This window comes from Acomys russatus, chromosome X (genome assembly GCF_903995435.1).
Source record: "Acomys russatus chromosome X, mAcoRus1.1, whole genome shotgun sequence".
Classification (NCBI taxonomy): domain Eukaryota; kingdom Metazoa; phylum Chordata; class Mammalia; order Rodentia; family Muridae; genus Acomys; species Acomys russatus.
In genome coordinates, this window is record NC_067169.1 from 37,969,320 (window position 1) to 37,991,699 (window position 22,380).

Here is a 22,380-nt window from a genome sequence, read left to right on the forward strand (position 1 = left end):
GGGGAATAGAAGGACCTGGAGGGGACAGGAGCTCCACAAGGAAACCAAGAGAGCCAACAAATCTAGGCCTGGGTTAGAGGGGCTGCAGAGACTGATGCACCAACCAAGAACCATGCATGGTGAGGACCTAGACTCTCTGCTCAGATGTAGTTGATAGGCAGCACAGTCCCCTTGTGGGTCCCATAATATGGGGAGTAGGGACTACCTCTGACATGGACTCAGGTGCCCACTCATTGATCACTTCCCCCTGGCAGGACAGCCTTGTCAGGCCACAGAGGAAGAGGATACAGGCAGTCCAGATGAGACATAATAGGCTAAGGTTAGAAGATGGGAAGAGGACTGCCCCTTTCTGAGGTCTAGGGGAGACAGGGTAAAGGGAAGGGTGATACCAGGAGGAGGCTACAATCAAGAAGTATAGTGAATAATTTCTTTTAAAAGCTTGAAATGGGAAAAAAATAACACTGTAGCGGTACTGTCTTAGTTACTGTCCTATTGCAGTGAAGAAACACCATGACTAAGTCAATTCACACTAAAGAAAGTGTTTAAATGAAGGCTTACTTACAGTTTCAAAGAGTTAATTCATTGTCATTATGGTGGGAAGCAGACAGGCATGAGGGAGCTGAGAGCTTCATATCCCAATCCATATGTAGTAGGCAGAAAGACTTGGTTCTAAAATCCACTTCCAGTAAGACACTTCCCCAACAAGACCACATCTCCTCCAACAATACCATCTCCTAATCATTACAGTCTACCAACTGGCAACCAAGCATTGAAATAAATATATGGGCCTATAGGTGCTGTGACCATTCTGACTACCACAGTTTAGAATAATAGCCACAACATATTTATCACTCATAATACATCAGTCACTTATCTAAATATGTCTTGTGTAGTATCTAATGTTTACAATAATACAGGAAAATGAATATAAATACACAGTTAAATACTGTATCCAAGATCAAAGATAAAGGAGACTGTGATGAGATTTAAACTCAAGGAGTCTGGTCCAGATTCTTAACTGTTAAAAACATGGCTTTGTACTTCCCTTGGCTTATTTGTGTGATAATCTCAGGGCTTACTCCAGTGAAAATTTAAACCAAGATAACACAATCAGGAATAACTTCAAGAAGTTAATTCAAACAGTGAAGAAGAGATTAGAATTAATCATTTAGAGGAAATGTGGACAGCACAAACAGAAGGTACAAAATATTCTTTACACAAAGAGGGTGAAAGACATTTGTTGCCAAAGTTGTGATTGAATGTCACTGAAGTTGAGGTTGTGTGATGAAAAAAATGATGAAACTGAATAGGTAAGAGTAAGGCTTGACAATTGTGAGCCCTTGCCAAACAGACTTCTTTGAGAGCCTTGACATGTGATGGCCATCCTTAAATGATTTTAAACAGGAAAATAATATCAGAAAATATAATTTGCTTTGTTATCTGTCAGGGTTCTTTAAGTGCAAGCAACAGAAATCATTAAGCAGTTAAATGAAACAAGGTAAATATAAGTATTACCATCAGGTAAGAGAATAAGAAGTAGAAAAAGAACACAACCTAAACATGTCTGGACACATGAGTAGCAGGAACTATTTAAGTCCCTATGATACATTATTTTCTTCATCCTTTGTGACTTCAGAAGCTACAGCCAAAAATACAGACCAACTGAGTTACTTAGGTCACACAAGTCACATAAAAAGTGTAAAGCAGAGAACCTTAAAATTGCAAAATCCCTCACGTTTAGCCTAAGGTAATTTTATATCAAGGAAATTGAAATCAATTGACAATGAATGAATACAAAGATGCTGAGCAACCCATAAGTAATCAATGTCCACTGACCTAAGGAGAGAACATGCAGAGCATATTAGAGAACAGAGCAAATGTGGTTTATTGTAGGATGGTTCTCTGTATATAAGCAAAATTACCTCAACTGTGAATTATCTTGACCACAAATAAATATAACCAATATGCCATTAACCCAACTAAAATTTACCTGTGTCATTTAATTTAGTGATTTAATTTGTGATAAATGTAGATTGATTGGTGGATAATGTGAGTGAAATGTGATGATGAGGTTCCATTTTTAATATACTGAAATTTGGAGGTATGTTATGATTTATAAGTTAGGTACAGTGATATAACAAGACACAATATGTCCCAAAGATAATTTAGTATTGAATTTATAAGATTCATATAAGAACATAATCACTCAATGAAGTCAAATATTGGCTTCAAAAATGGTACAAAGATATATTATTTGAATGAGCTAGCTTTTGGTACCTTTAGACATTGAACATTAACGTTAAATATTTTAAACTTATAAGAACAGATACTACACTTGATCTTAGCCAAAAGGCCAAGAAGCAATATGCTCCAATGTGTGGGAAAGAATAGGCCTTGTCACAGGTGGGAGCAGTCTTGGCGGGTTTTACCCTTGGGCACCCCATTAGTACCTTGTGACAGACTGAGTGGAGCCATCCTGGGTCTGGAATTCAGGAAGCAGACCTGGGAACCCCACCTGGACTATTGTCGTTCTAATGGACCCTCACCGGGAGAAGGAGCCGGTCCTTTCCACGTGACTCAGGCAGTTGGGGAAGGGGGGGGGGAGGCAGCGGACCAGCTGGACCAGCACGCAGGCCAGAGAGACACCTAAGGACCCGTCCTGTGGAACAGCTACCGGAAGGTTCACTCTTTTGTCCCTTTAACCTTTTTCCCTCTTGTATAAGCTAGTTGGGTTGTATAATAAAGTTTAATTGCTAAGAAACAGAGTCAACACCAATGTTATAGAGAGTTTCGGTGACTGTTCAGGCAGCAAACTGTCTCTGTCATTTTTTCATTTAGGAAGCTGCTAACGTATACTTCCAGTATACTAAGGTAATTAAATTTTATTACCTCTCAAGTCTCTGTTTGAAGACCAGATAGTCCTACAATTAAGTTTGTTTAAGGGTTAAGATGTTTTTATGTCTGGATAGATGTTTTAAGCTCAACAAGTCACATCAGAACTGAACACATCCTCTTCCCCTTTGGCCTGACAGGCAAATAGCAGGCATCAGAATCCATGCCAGAGTCAGTCTCAGCTCCACTTACTATAGGAACCACATGAATTCTTTGCTGCTTATTGGGTACATCTGTATAAGGGACCTCGGCCCAGTCTATGCATAGTACTTGGGTGGTGCTTCAGTCTCCGCATGTCACCCTGGGCTCTAGTTATTTGACTCTGTTGGTCTTCTTGTGGAGCTCCTTTCACTTCCTGGTCCTTCTACTGTTTCCCTCACTTTTTCACAATACTCCCCGCTTTGCCCAGTGTTTGGTTTTGAGTCTCAGCATCTGTTTCAATGCACTGACATAGCTATGCTAGGCTTCTGTCTTCAAGCATAGCAGAGTATCCTTAACAGTGTCAGGTATTGGCTCACTTCCACGGGGTGGGTCTCAGGTTAGGCCAGGCATTGGTTGGACATTCCCCCAGTCTCTGCTCCATCTATAAATGTACACATCTTATAAGCAGGGTAAATTTTGGATTGAAGCTCTTGTGGGTGGGTTGGTGTTCCGCTCCATCTACTAGGAGTCCTGATTAGTTAGGGGGTGTCCTCTTCAGTCTCCATGATGCTTGCTACTAGGAGTCTGCCAGAGTCATCCTCATATCCTCTCAGAATCCTACCCTATCTTAGGTCTCCAGATGGTCAAAAAGATGCCTCTGCCCACAGTTTCTCTTCTCTCTGCAAGCTCTTTATCCTCTATTCCGCACTCTCCCCAGGTATTATTACCCTTGTTTACCTCTCTTCCCTCTACTACTTCTCTCTTCAACCACTTCCACTCTCTATTCTATTCCCCCTTCTGAGTGATATTTAAGCATCCTCCCTTGGGTCCTCCTATTTACTTACTTTCTTTGGGTCTGTGAATTGTACTATGTTTATCCTGTACTATATGGCATCTGAGTATATACAATTTGTGTCATTCTGGGTCTGGGTTACCTCACTCAGGATGATCTTTTCTAGTTACATCCATTTACCAGCAAATTTCACGGCTTCCTTGTTTTTAATAGCTGAGTAGTATTCCATTGTGTAAATGTACCACAGGTTTTTAAAATCTATCCTTTTTTGAGAGAAATTTAGATTATTATCAGATTCTGGCTATTATAAATGAGGCTGCTATGAACATAGATCAGCAAATGTCCTTGTTGTATGGAGGAGCAGCTTTTAGATATATGAAAGGAGTTGTGTAACTGGATCTTGAGGTACTTTTTCTGAGAAAGTTCCAGATTTATTCCCAAAGTGGTTGTACAAATTTGCACTCCCACCAGCAATGGAGGTGTGTTCCCTTTCTCCACATCCTTGACAGCACATGCTGTCACTTGATTTTTTGATCTTAGCCATCTTAGATGGAATCACAGAGTCACTTTGATTTGCATTTCCCTGATGGCTAAGGACATTGAGTATTTCCTTAAATGGTTCTTGGGCATTCAAAATTCCTCTATCGAAAATTCTCTGTTTAGCTCTGGGTCCAATTTTTAAAGGGGCTATTTGTTGGTGTTTATGGTTTCATGTTCTTTATATATTTTGGATATTAACCTTTTGTTGGAAGAAGGATTGATAAAGATCTTTTCCCAATCTGTAGACTGCCACTTCATTATACTGACAGTGTCATTTGCCTTAAAGAAGTTTTTCAGTTTAAAGAGGTCCCATTTATTAACTGTTGATCTTAGAGCCTGAGCTGTTGATGTTCTGGTTGGGAAGTTGTCTCCTGTGCCAATGAGTTCATGACTCTTCCCCACTTTTTTTCTAACAGATTTAGTGCATCTGGTTTTATGTTGAGGTCTTTAGTCAACTTGGATTTGAGTTTTATGCAGGATGATAAATAAGGACCTCTGCATTTTTCTACATGTGAACACCCAGTTATATAGGACCATTTGGTGAAGATCCTTTCTTTTTTCCATTGTATGGATTTGGCTCCTCAAAAATCAAGTTTCTGTAAGATGTGTGGGTTTATTTCTGAGTCTTCAATTCAATTCCATTGATAAACCAATCTATTTCTATCCCACTTACATGCAGTTTTTATTACTATTGTTCTGTAGTATAGCTTGAAGTAAGGGATTGAGATACCTCCCATAGTTCTATTGTATAGGATTGTTTTAGCTAGTCTAGGTTTTTTGGTTTTTTGCTATATGAAGATTAGAATTGTTCTTTCAAGGTCTGTAAGAAATGAGTTGATATTTTGATGGGGCTTGAATTGAATATGTAGATTGACTTTGGTAAGATGGCCATTTTTACTATGTTAATCCTACTGATCCATGAGCATCAGACATCTTTCCATCTTGTAATATCTTCCTCAACTTATTTCTTCGGAGACTTGAAGTTCTTTTCATATAGGTCTTAATAGGTCTTAGAATTACAACAAGATACTTTATATTATTTGTGGCTATTGTGAAGGGTGTGGCTTCCCTATATTTGATTCTCAGCCTGTTTGTCCTTTATATACAAGAGGGCTATTGGTTTTCTTTTTAGTTAATTTTGTCTTCATCCACTTTGCTTAGGGTGTTTATCAGCTGTAAGAGTTCTCTGGTGGAAATTTTTGGTTACTTATGTACACAATCATATCAACTGCATCATATAATTTTACAAATAAATTTGTATTTTCAGAAATGATGGATGGCCTATGTCTTAGAATTTCATTTGTTTAGAAGTCATATAAATCCAGTCATACAGTAGAACTTGAGATCAATTCATGTTGCCACAAGTATTGATATTTCAATCATGTTTAGTACTAAGTATAATTTCTTTTCCTGGACATAACATAACTTAACTATTCCCAAGTTGAGGGCCTTATGAGTTGCCTCTAGTTTAAGATAAGTATAAATAAATGTAAAAACACTTTATAAACATTTTAAGCATGTTTGTTTGTCAACTTTGACACAATACTTAGTACCTGGGTATAGCAAATTTACATTAAACTTTATTTAAATTTATTATTAATTTTATTAAAATAATTTGTTGGTAAATGTGATGCTTTGAATGAGAAACATATTTGCTATGGGTCTGTTTACATTTTTTATCTCATGTTGCTTTAACTTTAGAAAGAAAACAAGGTTAGACTCAGCGATGTGAGAGAGATTAGTGAATCTATTCCTCAACTTAATACCTCAGTTGCCACTCACAAGGATTTTTTAATTCACTGGTACAGAATTTTTGTATATAGATGCAAAATAAGTTTAATTCTAGATACAGTGGTATAGAATTCAGAAGTAAGTTTATTCTTCACACACATAATATATATTTCTTCTTTAATATGAGTTAATGTACCCATACAACTCAATTATAATACAAGGTTTACTTCCAATACTTTGAGAGTGCTATTGCAGGGTGTTTAGGATAAATAAATTATAGAAGTTAATTGTTAGCTGATCAAATCATGGTCATGTCAATCACTAGTTTTAATATTAATTTAATACTATTTACAACACTATGAATTTCATTGGTGTCTATTGTAGTGTTTTCTTGCTCAGTTATGATTTCGGTAGTTTGGAGCCTGTTGTTGCTGTTGTTGTTGTTGTTGTTGTTCAGCCAGAGGTGTGTAGATTGTTTTTTATCTCCTCAAGAATAAGTCTTAGATTCATTGATTATTTGCATAATTTTTGTTTCATTAATTTCTGCTCTACTGTTTATGTATTCACTTTCATGGGCCTGAGTTAGCTTTGCTTTTGTTTTTTCAAAGACTTAAGTTGCTTCATTAAATCATTTATTTGTGGTTTTGTGATTTTTTTTTCTTCGTTTTAGTAAGTTATTTATTTACTTTACATCCAGGTCACCACTTTCCCTCTCTCCTCTCCACCCAATTCCTCCCTCTCACTTACCCTCCCTTGTTAACCGCTCCACTCTTTCTCCTCAGAAAAGGGGGAACCTTCCATAGATATCATGCAGTTTTGACATATCAGATTGTAGTAAGACTAGGTGCATCTTCTATTGTACCAGTCCTGTTAGGGGAAAGGGATCCAAAGGCAGGCAATATAGTCAACTTCTGCTCCTGCTTTAGGAGGACATGAAGAATGAGATGTACAACTGTTACATGTGTGCAGAAGGTTAGGTCCATCCCATCCATGCCTTTTCGTTGGCATTTCAATCTCTATGTGCCTCTATGGGCCTGGTTAGTTGATTCTATAGGTTTTCCACTCCATTACAAGAGAATGAGAAATAGGAAAATAAGATTACTTCAAGCATATGAGCAGTGACAAGAAGAGACCATAATGAGAAGTTCTGTACCTGGATGTGGTAGTCGTGGAAGGTATCTTACATTTAGTCAGATATAGAACTGTACACTGAGCAAAGGCAATCTTCTGTTATATAAAATTCAAAATAACTTTTAAAACCTTAAAAAGAATATAGTTACTATAGAATGGTGAGGCTTCAAGGTTTGAAGTTTGAACATTAAAAGCAAAATGGAATGAAGCTCATATAGTCTACAATATAATAAAAATGTTAAAAAGAATTGTATTTGCATAATGCAAAGCATTTTAATAAAAGTATATTCTATCATCTTAAACATGTATCCTATCCAAAAAAAAAAAAAAAAAAAAAGAAATGAGGGATTGCTAGAGTTTGTAAATACAAATAATTTTCCTAAGTGAATTATGTTAGCTAAGGAAGGTGAAAGTTGAGACTAAAATTTTATTAAAATATGAAAGTGTGTCCACTTGAAAAACTAATCAGCTCTACTGATAAAATTCAGACTCAGAAATAGACTATGTTTCAAAGGAATATAGACTCATTATATGCAAATTAAGCCTTTAAAATAGAAATTGAATGAAACTCAAGCCATTTCCTAAAAGTTTAAAATAATAACATAAATGGATTTTAATGTGTATTTTAGTATCACAAAAATCTAATTAAAATGCTGTTCCCTTTTTAAAACATGTATAAAACAACTGCTTGGAAACAAAATTATTTTAATAATAATTAATAAGATTACCTTTCTTATATGATCTTAGATGAAAAGGAAGACATGTCTAGATAATTTCCCCTATAAATTATTATTCAATCTGACCATTAGAAGACAAGGGACAAGAAAACAAAAGGAAAAAATTAGGGAAGAAAAATAAAAGGAGGAAGGGAAAGAAAGAATACAGAAAGAGATGAGGAAGAGAGTAGTGTACAAAAAAGAAAATTCTTACAGTGAAAACTAATGTTGCAATCAATAAATAAGATTTAGGCAGATAGTTATCACTTATGGTGCTGATATATGAAAGTGTGTTGTAATTATTGTGTTTTCCAAGTCATTTTGGCCAGACTTTCAGGGTCATTTATGAATAAATCCAAAACACAGCAATTGTATGGAATAAAGAGTTGAATTGGCAAAGGTACTTTACATATTTTAAAATAATTTATTTACATTTCAATTACAGTTTCCCCTTGCTCCTTCCCTTCCAGTCTCTCCCTCTCACCTCCCCTAACTCCCTCATCTATCCTTCCTCTTCTCCTCAGAAAAAGGAAGCCTCCCATGGCTATCAACCTGCCTGGGCATATCAAGGTGCAGTAGGACTAGGCACATCTTTTAGGCAACCCAGTTAGGGTAAAGGGATCCAAAGGCATGCAACATTGTCAAAGACAGCCACTTCTTCAGTTGTTACTTTTAGATTGTAATAAGACTTCAAGTTTGGACTTGAGACGAGTTGGCCAAGCTAGGAAAGATGACAATAGTACTGTTTGAGAATTATTTTTGAACTACATATTTACACAATTACCTAGAGGATTCCATTATCCAAAGATTAGGCAGTTTTGTGGGTTCAGTGTATATTGAAAGTGGAAATAATTACTTGTATGTGGTAAAATGTATTGTCAGTAAAAACCAAAATCCTTAGTGAAATTGTTGTTACTTTTAAATTCTGACCATATCTGTTTTGAAACCATAAATGAGAAATTCCATAATCATTTTCATATTGTTTGTTAAATAGGCTTAGCCACAGTTTGATGACAAAAGTTTCTCCAATGACTATATTTAGAAGTTTTGATAGAATAAGGAAGAGGGATTAAAATAATATTAGTTGGTTTTGTTTTATTTCAGTTTTCAGTTTTGGTTTTTCGACACAAGGTTTCTCTGTGTAAACTTGGCTGTCCTGGGTTTCCTTTGTAGACCAGGCTGGCCTCAAACTCTCAAATGGTGGTTTTGAGTTTGTTCTAATGCCAAAATCCTGGCAGAAAATCTTTGAGACACTTTTCAGTACTGAACAATTAAGAAAAATTATAGATAGTTTAGTGGATTGGTCTAAGGTCATTTAGTAATTAGAATTGTCCTAACATAAATCTAGAGTTAAAAAAATTAAATTTCTTTTTATGTGAGTCCTTTCTCTATAAATTTTCTTTTTTCTATAAGAAAAATGATAACACGATGAACTAAACTCTGTTCATGTCTGTGGTTATCTGAGAGATTTCACAGGCTGCATGACGAGCATCTTAGGCAAGGAGACTGATTATTCAGGCTTTTGTGCTTCTTTTAATAAAACAACTACTCATACTTTATCAGCTAAGTTAATTTCTGTACAACCTTATGAAACAACATACCAAAGAATGCTATTCTTGCATATGCAGAAGTATAGTTTGCATTCTGCAAAAAATAATGTTCTCTTCTGGCCCAAGAGATTTGCAAATTTTGTGCTTCAGTTATCTTCCAACAAATGAACAACTTGTTAACCCATGGATCACTGCTCCGCATTCACTCACTTTTCTTTCTTTATCGAGTGGGAGCCAAATTCACTATTATCTTCATTGAAGGTATAAAGATGTCTGTATCAGTAATATGATGAAAAAAGTAAACTTTCTTCAAATGGAAAAATCACTAGTTCCAAATACACAGGAAAACAGAATTCTTAAAACTTTTATTATAAGCTTTATATGAAAATTATATCATATATATATTCTTCTTTTTTCTTTTTTATTATGTTTGTTTTTAACATATACATTTATAATATTACACAGGAATAAAATAACCTACATACAGCAGGAAGAAGCATGAGACAATCAGGAATTATATAAATGTTACATTCATAATGATTTGGCTATTTGTATTTGGCAAACTTGAAGTAAACATTTTTCCTATCTTGTTGGGTGTAAGTTTCTGAATGAAAATCATTATCTATCATATCTCATCTCTTTTAACTTAAGACATCTATCTTGATCTAAAAGCATCTTAACTCCTTCCCAACTAAGCTTAATTGTAAGACTAAACTATCTGGTCTTTAACTCCATCAGAGACTTGAGAAGTAGTAAAACTTAAATATCATATACAAATTTTTCTTAAAGATAAATAACCTATATGAAGCCATTCAAAGTCACAGTTACAAATATACATATTTTTAATATTTCAATTCTATTCATTGTAAAGTTTTCTGTCAAAATATAAAATATTGAATTGTGGTATTTAAATGAGTTCAGAAAAAGCTAATGCAATATATTTTCCATAAAAATCTTGTAGGATTCCAATGAAAAAATTTGCCTTTGTTAACAGAATGTATATGTTTTTTGCTTCAGCCTAGGGTCTCTTTACAGCAAATAATTTTTGTCATTTTCAAATATGGAGTATTCCCTAACTCCTACAAAAAAGTGATAAGGACAATTTTGTGTTTTCTAATTTAATCTTTGAAAAGAGTATGTTATTATATTCTAAATTTTAGTTGCTGCCTTTTGGTTTTTTATGTTTCACCTTAAGCTTGAATTAAGACTAATATTGATTTGTATGGGGTTCTGTAGCCAACAGGAAGCATTGTCTATGCCTAGACATTCATGTCTCAGCCAGTCTCAGAGCTATTCTCCAATAGTGGGATTAGCAATATAAATTACCTGCTTGTTCTGCAGTTTAAATTGTTCACATCCGGATTTTATCCCCCTCTCTCATCTCCTCCTGATCCCCCTTCCCTCTCTCCCTCATTCCCTCTCCCTTCCTCCCTTAGTCCTCAGAAAGGGGAGCCCTCCTCCCTTAACATCTGACCTCAGCCTGTCAAGTCTCATCTACACTACCTGTAACCTCTTACTCTGTACCCTGGTAAGGCTGTCCTGCCAGGGGGAAGTGATCTAAATTTGGTGGCTAGAGTGCATGTCTGAAGTAGTCCCTACTCTCCACACATGGGATCCACACAGAGACTGCACTACTACATCTGAGCAGAAGGTCTAGATCCACATAATACATTGTCTTTGGTTGATGTTTTAGTCTTTGTTTTATAGTGTAGTTATCTTGTATTATGTGGCTAATGTCCATTTTACAAAGTGTTAGGAGGTAAGGTTTTTTTTTTTTAATCTTAATCCTAGGGCATCTAGAGCTAATGTCATGTTAGGTACACGGTTTTTATTATACCTTCTTTCAAGAATTTCAATTGAATTGAAATATACAATGATATGCATCAGTATTTGTGACTTCAAAATATGTGATTTCTTCTATCTTGTTTATCTTTAATCAATATATATATATGATATAAAATATATATTGGACTCTAGCAAATTTCAGCACATACTAAGATAAATAGTGAGTAGTGGAACACTTTTTTTCTTTAAGGGATAGGAAGGAAGCCAGGGCTGCCACTCAATGCTAGAATACTTTCCTAACATGTGAAAGACCCCTCAGTTCCACATAAACACCACAAATGTGCATCAGTTGCCTTTTAAAGACTTTTGATAAGACTACATTTGCACCCATCTCTTTCTTCTTGCATGCTTGGCCACAGAGATCAGTGTTACTAACAGCTGAATGTTTCCATTCAAGGGCATTCAAACTTAAAAAGGCTATAATCTCGTAAGTGTAGAATATAACCTCTTTAAGGGAAACAGAGTTAGCAAAATATAGTCATTACCACAAAGAATAAGAGACTATGATTATTTCAGCCAAATATACATGAGAATAAATGACTGCAAAATATGTTAATCTTCTTCTCATATAAGATAAATTTGAGTTGTTTTTATATTCTTCCCTTGTATCTGGATGATTGTCACTTTGTACTGTGGGAGTGAGAATTACATTTTTTGTTATGTGTGAATAAATTTTTTGTATCAGTAACTTCAATAATTGATCAGTAAGTTCCATGGCAATCATAGTTGCTTTCATTTTAAAAGAAAAACATAGGGGTGTAACTGTTTTCTTGTAGCCTTTTATGAATCTATTGAAAAAATATTTGGCTTTTTAAAATTATTAGAATTATTTTAGTCAGCTTTTAAAATAACTTTGAATATAATGCTAATAATACACACAGAGTTTCAGATCCTCTTTGTATTTTATATTCTGCATGAACAAGTAGCACAACATAAAAGAACTATATATCTCTTATGAGTTATTCAAGGAAAGAATATGTATTATTTATTTCAAGAATCAAAAGGTTTTATCACAACTATGTATTTTCCATTTAATTATGAAAGCAGAATAGGCATTGCAATGATTACTTTAATGACACAGTACTAATTTTATGTATATCCACCTTTAGTCTCATAAGTAAACCTTGCAACTAGAAATAAGAAAAATAAAATTCATGGAGAGATTAGGAGTAAGGGAACAACATATGTTAGTATGTTCTCATTTACAGTTTTAATTTAGATGTCTTAAGTTATCTGTGAATAATCATGATGTAAAGTCTAACTGGAAATTTTCAAAATTAAATTATTTGTACTTTTCAATTAGTCACTCTTCTGAGTGCCATGATGAATCTCCTGCCAGCTTTCCAATTCACAGCTTTTATGCTATCCCTTTGTCTCATTTGTCCATGATCTGTTCCTGTTGGTCTTTTGATAGCTGTGTTGATGATCAAATCTTCTGTTGATGCTATAGTGTTTATCCACATATAACACTCCCCTGCCCCATTCACTTAAAAATTGTCCTAAAGTTAAAAGTTAGTGATGCTAGCAATTTGAGCTTGTCAAATGAAGACAAATGCTTTCTTTAAGTAAAAAGATGAAAGTTGTTTGTTGAAGAAAGAAGGAAAAAAAATCACATAATGAGCTTACCATGATTTACAGTGAGAGCAAACTCTGTAGAATTGTCAAAAAAAAAAAAAAAAAAAAAAAACAACAACAACAAAACAAACAAACAAAAAAAACATGAAATTGAGGATAGATTTTACTGTCTCAATTTCAACAGCAGCTGTGATAGGATAATATGTGATGAGTGCTTACTCAAGGTGGAGAAAAGCTAGTATTTATTGAGTTTAAGTTATGTGCAGTTTTAGGCCAGCATTATCGGCCTTAGAACATGTGCCTTGTGGATAAAAGGATGACTACTAAAGATAAACTAAGTTGATTCTTTTAAAAAATGTAGAAAAGAGGATAATTTTTACTTGACCCCTTTCTTCATGTTCTTGTTTTCAACTATGTACTCAATTATGAGGAAAGGGAAACATCATATGTAGCAATTTTATTAAAGCAAACCTTTTGGTAATTTCATAGCATAGGAAATAATAAATAAGCCTTCAGAGATTGATTTGAGTGTCCTATGAGAAAGATGACAGACATACAAAATTACCATTTTCTTACGCTTACACAGTTTTTTAAAGTTACATAATAGGTGTTAGGTACTAGAAGAGGATAGCTATTAGCGCCAGGTGATAGTATTTGGAGAAAATGGATGCAAGAAAGAAGCTATTTGTAAGGATCATTTTTCTGTTAAAAAGTAACCTAAAAATAAGAATATACATTATTTTAGGATCAATACCTTTTTACGTAAAAATCATTCAGATATTTCAAGGTGTGAATTTCTTCAAGATCCAATAATGAAGTGACCAAATCACAGACAAAGTTCACATTCCTTCAATTTGAGTGCAATGAGGAGTAATATGGGGTAGACAAACTGCTCAGAATGTTGAAGTCTTAGAGATGGATTTCTGACTTTTCTGTGAAATATATCTTTATCATATTAATCTCCATCTTTTAAATAAAAATGCTGTGAAAAGCTATTTTCTCCATCAACTATATTTTCTTGTGATATTGTTTCCTTTTCCTGGACCCATTTTTTTTTCGGATGTAGCCATTTGAATCTTAATGTTTTACAACTTGATATAAATTTAAACCTCCTTCAAAACACAATGAAGAAATATATGTATTGAACTTCATCTTAATGAACAGATCTATGATTATTTTAATTGTTAAATTCAGAATGACATGTTTGTTCTTGGTCAAGGAATGATTGAAAGTTTCTGAGAAGTAAATTTACTACATTTAGAAAAAGAAATTATAAATCTAAACACTCCAATAATTTTATAATCTAAATGGTTTCTCCTACTAAATAATACTCTTAACTTTGCCTTTGGCTGGATGCATGTGACACAATTATCACTAGAGGTGGCTTACCTAGATAGGACATTATTACTCTGCCAAGGTAAACTAGACAGAATAATGCATCCCAGGGTTGTGAAAATACCATAAAACCATGTACCCCAAATTCTTTTCTCCACCCTCAGCCACCTTCAGAATGTGGCTTTCTTTCCACTGCCCAGATATTCTACTTGAAAGCACCATGTCTGTGTTTTAAAATGAGTGATGAAATGATCCAAGTAAGAACATGTTCGATATAGCACTGCTCTATTTCTAAGGAAAGCAAAAACTTTCTGGCATCATCACACAGAAGTTGACCTACTCCATACTGTTCCTAACTGCCAGAGATCCTAGGGGGATTGAGTACTTTATTTTCATGAGTTTCTATATTCATAATTCAAAATGAGAAAATCAGTGACCTACTCTTAAGACCTAGCTGTTCTCAATAATATTTGGGTTCTTTTACTTAATAAAAAAATAATGGATATTGAGTACACAAGTGCCCATGCCTGCCAAGATAATTTGAACTAATGGGTAATATTTTTCCTTTTGACTTCATATTAATGTATCTAAATATTCTTATTCAGTCTGTCATTTTGGCTTTCTTGTTACAAAAACAGCATGGAAGTATAAATGTAAAGGGATGATCCTACTATTAATGCGTAATAAAAGACTTTGGTTGTTTTGCAGTCCAGTACTACATTATAGAAGTCACCGACAGCAGTGTAAGGCAAAAATTGAATCATGCTGTCTATAGTTGTATTTTTTCTTATAGTCTCAGGTAACTTCCAAAACAACCACTTATGTTAACTAACACCGTGAGTCTGTGTTGTCCAATACAGTAGAAACTAGCCACAGGTGGCTATTTGAAATTCAGTTAACTGAAACTTTAAATCACTTCTTTACTTGTACTAGCCACATTTCAAATGTTCAATAACCCGTGGCTATTATATTGAGCAACATGGATATGGAACATAGTCTTCAATGGAGAAATTATGACTGATCACTGATTATTAATGTATTATCCATTTAAGTTTATTTCACATATCAAAGTAAAGTTAGGAAACAATATGTATATTGTGTTGCATCTGAGCTTTTTAACCCTAACCCTGAACTATCACCATAAACCCCAGCAGTCACTTATCCACCCTGGTCATCCAAGAGCCAAAGATTTTAGAATTTTTCCTCAACACTCATCCCAATAATAATGATTGCTTCTTGAAATTCTATTGTGTGGTGCAAAGACATGGAATGTATGGATAAAATTTATACTGTTTCAAATAGCAAGGTGGATAAGTCCTACATATCTATTATAGTACAGAGCCTACAAAGAATATTATATTACATATTTAACAGTTTTCTAAGTGGTAAGTAATATGATTATTTACTGTCACACAGAATGCTAATAATGCTCTGTTATGTGAGAGAGCAAGAGATGTGGCACAGTTAATAGTAGACTGCTAGCCTGCCAGTCACAAAATCCTGGGTTCAGCCTCCAGCTCAGCAAACATAAACAGCCACTAAAGTGGTACAAGCAGCGGGGTTATAAGTTCAATGTCATTCTCAACTCTAATATGGAGTTCACACCATGTTCCATGAAACTGTCTCAAACAAACAAACAAAAAATGTAAGAAAGGTCAAGAAAATTCTTTAGATATAGTACGTCATGTTATGTATATATTTTACAGATGTATTTGCAAAAGTATACAAATAGAATATCCAAACAAATTTATACATTAAAACTATATTTTCTATATCTTTTTTATACCTCATTAGTTTACAAATATTTTGTTAGGAAAATATAACTATTCCTTGGTTATAGACTTCTGCATTTCCCAAACTGTTTTGCCATGTACCAAATCCATTAGATTTTGGTTGGTAGTACTCACAAAAAAATCAAATATACTGAGAAGCTTACATGGCCTTGGGGATCTACCATGTATATCCCCATAGCAAGATCAGTCAAAAGTCTTATTGGAAGGTAATCTTGTTAGGTTCAGCATCCAGGTCATTCCACTCTGGAAAGATTTTATGTAGAAAAACTTGAGGAAAGACTCTACAACTGCTATCTTAGTTGTACATGGCTCATTCACTTAAGTTTTCTACAAACATTTTTATGAAATTAAACTTTAAATTTTTTTCTTCTGTTTTTTCAACATTTATTGATTTTTTTTTTGAGTTTCACATCATGCAAGCAAGACCCAGTTATATTCCTGTCTTTTCATATCCACCTTAAGTCCTTGCAACCTCCACACCAAAAATTAAAATTAAAAAATTAAGAACAAACAAGCAACTGCACAACTATACTTCTCTACAATGAATTATCTGAGGGAAAGAACTTAATACATTTCATCTACAAAACTCATCATTCTTTCTAAGAATGGATTTTTATGTTACATGGTAATTTAATTTTAAATGTAAAATATTAACTATTAAAATCTTCATGACAGTTTTAAAAAGAGCATAGAATATATGCCAGCATTTAAAGTAATACAAAGGACTAAATATATTTTTATGCTTTCTTATATATATCTAAAATCAGAACTTGTACCTTTTCATATTGTGCTTAAAATGGGAAGATTTGTCTCTTCAGTGGTTAGTAAAAGAGAAATTCATTGAAGATATATAAGAACTATGAACTTTGTTATTTTTATCCTATTTTTGAGTAAGATTTTGTTGCTTTCTAAAATGTATAATATATTAATAAAGTTATATGAATGAGTTTTTTAGTTAATATGGTTTTATATGTGGAGTTAATTTATTTAGATTGTAGGTGTGTGTAGATTAGAAACTATGAAGAATTATGCTTCTCAGTGTGTCAGATATTTCATTGAACCTGTAAGTTATATATTCTTGGTGTACTGGTTATTTTTCTCACTAATAAGACATCATCTAGAAGGAATTTTGGAAGACCCCCCTCCCACATGTTGGTCACTTACCCCTGGTGGGGCAGCCTTGCCAAGCCACAGAGGAAGAGGATGAAGGAAATCCAAATGAGACTTGATAGGCTGAGGTCAGGGAGGGAGAGGGGCTGAAGGAGGAAGGGTGGGACTGGGAGGAGACAAGGGAGGAAGCTACAATCAGAATATAAAGTGAATAAATTCAAAATAAAAAAAGAAGTAAAAAAAAAAGAAGAAAAAGAGAAGAGCACTATGTGGCTTTAGGTTGTAGCCAAGGATTGTGGCAAATATTAGTCTATAATTGTTAAAGAGATTAACAGTTAACTAGAAGCTTCCTACTCTACCCTAAAACAATAAGAAAGGTGTCACAATGGCAAGACTCCATCCACCAAAGATTCCAGCGTTTGAAACAAGAGAAACTATTGGATTTTTTGATCCTAGAAATCAACTACCTGAAAGCTTTTGTCATCTTTAGCAGAAAGACTCTCTTGCAACTGTGGTCCAAGAGGACCAGATACTATCCTGCACTAGCAACAAAACTCAACAGTATCATCCACTTAGTATTGGTTTTAGATACAGGAAAGACGTAAGATTCAAAGTGTCCTGGAATTTTTCTCCATGATTTCATAGAGTTATGAAGGCTGTGTGACATAACAAGGTCAGAATCCCTGAAAGGAGACCCATTGTGTAAAACTGAACCCAGGGCTGTGGTAGAGACTTTGCACTGCTGCAGATACCAGAGATGTGGGACTTCTTCCAAGAATGAACACACATTGTTAGTCAAACTAGCTCAAGAGAGAAGTATATCAAAGCTATCTAAGCCCTTTGAAACTGAATCCCAAATGCCTGATGTAGATCTTCAGGATTTAGTGTTTGGCTTGGTGAGTTTCAGTCACACTTTTATCCAGTGTTCTTTCCTGTATCCCATTTCTTCCTTTTAGAATGGAAATATATAATGTGTATCACTTATGTGGGAAGTATGAAACTTAACTTTCAATTTTATAGCGGGCACAGTTAAAAATTTGCCTTGAGTTTCAGAAGAAACTTTGGTGTCTCAACTATGTGGAAACTGTTGAGGGACTGTGTGGGAGTAAGTTTCGTAGTTGCATAACTTGACCCACTTCTTGTTTGTTCTTTCTTTCTGGATTGAGGATATAATATGATTAGCTGAATGTGCTTGCTTCTGTGACTTCCTCACCATAATAGATTTGATCCCTCTGGAAGTATAAACCAAAACATAACCTTTACTTTCTAATTTAGATTACTTTTCCCAGAGTATTTTACCACAGAAACAAAATAGAGAAATAGTCATAAATCAAATAAGAAGTCTCACCTGTATCCATAGCTGATACAGATAAGGATTCTGGGAGGCTTTCTAAGCTTTATATAGTCAGTACTTATTGACAGAAGGTGGCTGATGTTTGTTTAAGAAAGGATTTCAAGAAGACTCAATAGCTGAACCCAATATTATCCCTTTGCATTTAGAACAACAATCTTAAAATATGTGAGTTTCTTCTTTGTTCTATTTTCTTATTTCTTAGTAGAATTCTAGGAATAATTGTGGGAATTACAAGCTAGAAAGGAAAACAGGACAGAGAACACTATCTATTTTGTCATTTTAAAAGAAATAGAAATGAACATAAATATTCATTTTCTTTCATTACACATCAAGAGGATAATAAAGTTAATAAACATGTAAAATGATTTTCAGCAGTGACAAACAGGAAATTTTTTTGTTATTGCCTTACTTTACTCTTTTCCCCACACAAGCCTATTTTGTTCTTTGTCAATTTTTTAAATGACATCTCTAAATAGGAGTTTTTATTCATAACAAGAACTGAGCACTGCAGTCAAGAACACTATTCCTCGGGTAGACACATGATATTGTGATCAACTACACTGGCTGATCTTCCTCCAGATCCTAATTCTGTTCCTAGAACCTTGTCCCTTGGCCCACAATATCCTGAAACACTATATCCAGGAGATATGGCACCTTCTGCTTGCCTATGTGGACACTTGCATGAATATGGCATTCTTACATGCATATAAAAATGAAAGTCTTTTGAAGTTAGTGTTACTATAATTTGAGCATATGTCTCTCTTCAATGTTAATACCATCATAACATTTTCCTGGCTTTGTTCATAATTATGTAAACAACAAGAACTTTCCCTGAAGTCAGCAATATTAAGCCTTGTACATTACTGTCAAGATATACATCAAATTCTTTGAACCTCATCTTAATCATCTATAAAGACATCAAATTCCAGGTTATAAGAAGGTTCTCTGATCTTTGGTCAATAATAAATCTCAGATCTGGAGTTGAATGTCTTCTACAGTTTTGAGAGTTCCTTGTGATGATTATGCTAACCTCTGGGGAAATATCTGTTTTTTCCCACATTTTTATTTTCATCTAATATAACCCTGGCATTTGTATTTTATTTTAAAGTAACCATAGTAATACTTCAAAACAATTATTAATCTTATATGACTAAACATGTTGTATTTCATTTCCTCTAGATAGTCATGGTATTGTACTTGGTTGTAAAATGTGACAGGCATTTACAGGTGCAATTAGTAGATGCCGAGGTAGGATGGAAGGGGTGGTAAAGATCAAAAGGTGCATAAAAGTAGAAAACATACTAGGTCATTAATATGAGATCAGTCTAACATGTGATGAGGAAGATGGGGAGGAAAAGAATCACTTTTCATACCAAGAGATTGATATTTAGTATGATTTGTAAAGCAAGAGACTTACAGACATGCAAGTGACTTGTCCAAAATCAATATATACACATGGTCAAATTACAGGCAAAGTATAAATAAATACAATAAAAATTTTAAGAAAGACTTTACTGCTTTTAGAATAATTTTTAGTGCATGTCTGAGAGATAAAAAGAAACTAGGTTAAAACACATTTACTTTGGAAAGATAAGACAGATTTTATGTCCCTTGTCCAACATGCTTAAGAAGTTTCCAGATTTTGCAGGTTTTCATAATTTGAAAATTTGTATAGACTTTTCGGGTTGTGCATCCCTATCAAAAAATCTAAAGTCAGAGACATTTTTAGCATCATTTCAGAACTCAAAAAGTTTCATATTTTTATTGCCTCTCTGGGAATCTATTTTTACAGATACCCAGATAAGTGATAGTAGGCCAAGTGAGTCTTGAGCAGAGAGGCAACTAAGAATTCATCGATGAGTTAAGATAAAAATGTCAAAGAGAGGCCTAAGGATATAGATCAGTGGCATGGCATATTCTTAGCATGCACACCATTCTACATTCACCATCATGTGCCAATGACCCCCACCCCTTAGAATGCAGTATATTTGTTTCAGCCAAATAAGCCTTTTTGATAGTAAGAGAAAATGTTCTCCCGACAGTCCCACGTCTGGATTCTTGATTTTTACCTCCTCATAAACTTATTTCTTGCATTATATATAGATGTTTTCATAGTCTACACCCTTTCCAAATGTATTATATAAGTACATATGTATGTATGTTTAAAATCAGGTATAATTGTCCATGAATCCTTCATCAGATAATTATATGAATCCCAGTTCTTTGATGTATTAACTCTGGCTACTACTTAGAAAAATAATTATCTGAGTAGAGTCCCCAATATGAAAAGCAATGTAAGATTTGTTTATACAATAAAAGTACTATATAAAGACGGAACAAAATATTTAGTGATCTGGTAATTAAACAATTTTGGAAAAATAGAGTCATGAGAAATTTAATTTTATACTTCTAGAAAAAAATAAAGGTTTTGTTGAATAAAAGGAGCTGAAGACTATAGGAGGTAGCTGACATAAATTGTTATATTATGTTTTATTTCAAAGTTTAGACACAATTTAATGAATTTTAAATTGATATTATTATGCCTGTGGATTATTAGATTAGTTTGGCTAATGAAAATCATAGCAAAACCTTAGTAGTGTAGGTTACTGTTACCCCTTTATAGCTGACCTATGAGGTTTTACCATGAATTCCTGATTTTATCAAGTGACTGCTAAAGCCATGGCATATCATATAATACCAGTATTGAATTAGGTTAAAGTAAATGAGAGCCAAAACAACACAGAGTGATATAAATTATATATACTTTGAATGGCACACTTTTTCTCATCTTTCTTTATCTGCTAACTATGATTAGTTTTATTTTATCTTATTATATTTTATATTTTATGTCTTATTGTTATTTCTTAGAATCCTGTTCTTTCCTAATGAAAGACAGAAAGGGCATGGCTGTAGCGGGGAGGAGAAATGGGAAGCAGATGGAAGTAGAGAGAGGGGAAACTATAATCAGGATATAATTTATGAACAAAGAACCTATTTTCACAAAAATAAAAGAAGGAAAAAAATTATATTATGTTTTTGTGTTCCAAAACAAAACAAATAAAAGGTCTTAAAAATCAGAATTTTTTTTTGTATATATTGCAAAGAGGCAACCATTTGCTGTCATTTCAATCATGAATGGAATTCTATTATATGAGAGCATCTCCCTGTGTTGTATGGGAGTAATGGAGCATGGGATTTACAGATTCTGCAATAACTGAGAGTTTGAAAAGATATGTAGCATTCCCTACAACTTTGCTTAATGAAACCTGAAGTTTGTTATGAAAAGAGCTTATTGTTTTCTTTTCATAAAAGTCATCACAGCTGTTGTCTGTGTGTTTAATAGTCTGTAATTTGGAGGTGAAGCATTCTTTTTTCTGCTTTGTTCTGGTGTGGTAAATTGAAAATATTATCATTCTTTATAAGTGAGGATGGTATCCTATAATTCAGGATGAGTTTCTCTCTCTACTTCTTTGTGTCTTGTTCTCTCTTTCTCAATAGTTGTCTGTGCTTTTCAGTTTCTCTTTGTCAGGAAGTGAAAAGGGCACAAGCAAAAGTCTTATCATGAGAGGATTTTTGTAATGTAATTGAGTTTGTACAAGCAGTGGAGTTTGAGCTGTTTGGTACTCCTCGCACATAGGTCAAAGGTCTAGGGTAGCATTTTTGGCAGCTATTCTCCTTCTTTCAATATCATGACAACCACAATAAAAGCAATCATTGTGTAATCCTCAGCAATTTTCAGAAATGCTTCTCATAGCATTGTTCTTGTAGAAGGTGATGTGTTCAGTATACATATTTCAAAGACTTAATTCAAGTAACAAGAAATTAAACATTTTTTACTACCCAATGAGTGATAAAGTATGAGCATGCCATAGGC

The 22,380-nt window shown here is 34.1% G+C and overlaps 1 protein-coding gene and 1 pseudogene across 10 annotated transcripts in view; one reads left to right on the plus strand and one right to left on the minus strand.

The window, feature by feature from the left end:
* Positions 1-22,380, plus strand: part of Dmd (dystrophin) — a 2,465,896-nt gene that overhangs the window by 1,808,687 nt on the left and 634,829 nt on the right. The window lies entirely within an intron of this gene.
* Positions 2,259-2,365, minus strand: LOC127186101 (uncharacterized; annotated as a pseudogene).